Source organism: Grus americana, chromosome 8 (assembly GCF_028858705.1).
Source record: "Grus americana isolate bGruAme1 chromosome 8, bGruAme1.mat, whole genome shotgun sequence".
Lineage (NCBI taxonomy): Eukaryota > Metazoa > Chordata > Aves > Gruiformes > Gruidae > Grus > Grus americana.
In genome coordinates this window covers 29,532,380-29,534,847 of record NC_072859.1, presented here as the reverse complement: position 1 = coordinate 29,534,847, position 2,468 = coordinate 29,532,380, and positions in this window count along the sequence as shown.

The window sequence follows — 2,468 nt, the reverse complement described above, 5'->3', positions numbered from 1 at the left end:
AAGTTTCAAAAGTTAGTGTGGGAAGTGTGTTTTTACTAAAACAAAAATAAAAACAAAACAAAGCTGGCTGCTTTTTCTTAGTGATTCAGAGATCCAGGATTTATTTGCCTGCTACCCTTTCTATATTCCAGTACCCTGAATTCATACAACAAAATTGTAAATTTTGTGTTACACTGGATTGTAAAGTCAGTGTTTTAAGGCAGGAGAAAAAAAGCGTGGTTATGTTGGAGGACCACCCCATCTTACCCCAGTCTGCAGGCAGAGCAGAGGAGGAGTAGGGTGATGACCTGGCTCACTATTGATGCCAGAGCAGCCCACAGGATAGAGGAAGAGAGCAGGATTCACCCTTCCCCACAAGTGCATTTTATCTGTGTTTTTGTTGTATAATTACTGGAATTAGTTGCAGGAAACCTTTCCAGTCAAACTTGAGTCTTTGTACTCTACGTGTTCCCTGCTGATAGGTGACAGTGGTGGTGGCAGCATAAATGAAGAAACATTTTCAAGTTTAAAAACTGAAGCTGTAGGCTCAGTTTAAACTTCGGTACATTACTTCTTCAGATCACGTTGATGGCAGAGAAGCAGGTCTTTGGGCAAACAACGGCTAGGGAACTTCATTAAACAACTGTCAGCTATTCCAGCCACTCCAGCCAGTCAGTCAGCTTCATCGGAGGCCCAACTCAAGTGCCTCTATGCAAACACACGTAGCATGGGCAATAAACAAGAGGAGTTGGAGACGTGTGCCTGCCTGCAGGGCTGTGATCTTGTTGGCATCATGGAGACGTGGTGGGATGGCTCCTATGACTGCAGTGTTGGAATGGAAGGATACAGGCTTTTAGGAAGGACAGGCAAGGGAGACCATGGAGCTCTGCCTGGGGATGGATGGGGAGCTGACTGAGAGCTTATGGGTGAGGATTAAAGGGAGGGCAGGGACAGGGAACACTATAGTGGGGGTCTGCTACAGGCCACCCGACCAGAAAGACTGAGCAGATGAGGCCCTCTATAGCCAGATAGGAACAGCTTCACATTCACAAGCCCTGGTCCTCACTGGGGACTTCAACCACCCCAATATCTGTTGGAGGGACAACACAACAGGGCACAAGCAATCCAGGAGGTTCCTGGAATGTGTTGATAACTTCTTTCTCCAAGTGACAGAGGAGCCAGTGAGGAGACGTGCCATGCTGGACCTTGTTCTCACCAACAAGGAGGGGCTGGTGGGGAATGTGAAGCTCAAGGGCAGCCTTGGCTGCAGTGACCATGAAATCGTGGAGTTCAAGATCCTCAGGGCAGCAAGGAGGGTGTGCAGCAAGCTCACTACCCTGGACTTCAGGAGAGCAGACTTTGGCCTCTTCAGAGATCTGCTTGGTACAGTACCATGGGACAAAGCCCTGGAAGAAAGAGGGGCCCAAGAAAGCCAGTTAGTATTCAAGGGTCACCTCCTCCAAGCTCAGGAGCGATGCATCCCAACAAAGAGGAAGTTGGGCAAAAACGCCAGAAGGCCAGCATGGATGAACAAGGAGCTCCTGACAAACTCAAACACAAAAAGGAAGCCTACAGGGGGTGGAAACAAGGGCAGGTAGTTTCTTTGAACTAAAAGACAGGCTTGAGAGGTGGGCCCATGTGAACCTCATGCACCAAGTGCAAGGTCCTGCACACGGGTCGGGGCAATCCCAAGCACAAATACAGGCTGGGCAGAGAATGGATTGAGAGCAGCCCTAAAGAGAAGGACTTGGGGATGTTGGTGGACAAGAAGCTCAACATGACCCCACAATGCACGCTTGCAGCCCAGAAAGCCAACCATATCCTGGGCTGCACCAGAAGAAGCATGACCAACAGGTCAAGGGAGGTGATTGTGCCCCTCTACTCCGCTCTCATGAGACCCCAACCTGGAGCACTGTCTCCAGCTCTGGGGTCTGCAACATAAGAAGGACATGGAGCTGTTGGAGCAAGTCCAGAGGAGACCACGAAGATGATCAGAGGGCTAGAGTACCTCTCCTATGCAAACAGGCTGAGAGAGTTGGGGTTGTTTAGCCTGGAGAAGAGAAGGCTCCAGGGAGACCTTATAGCAGCCTTCCAGTACCTGAAGGGGCCTACAAGAAAGCTGGAGAGGGACTGTTTACAAGGGCATGGAGTGATAGGACAAGCGGGAATAGCCTTAAATTGAAAGAGGATAGATTTAGATTAGATAAAAGGAAGAAATTCTTTACTGTGAGGGTGGTGAGACACTGGCACAGGTTGCCCAGAGAGGCTGTGGATGCCCCATCCCTGGAAGTGTTCAAGGCCAGGTTGGATGAGACTTTGGGCAACCTGGGCTAGTGGAGGGTGTCCCTGCCCTCAGCAGGGGGGTTGGAACTAGATGATCTTTAAGGTCCCTTCCAACCCAAACCAGTCTGTGATTCTATTACACACAGCACGCGCCACAGCACATCACAGTGCTTTTGCAATGAGCCTGGCACACAGCGCATTGTGCA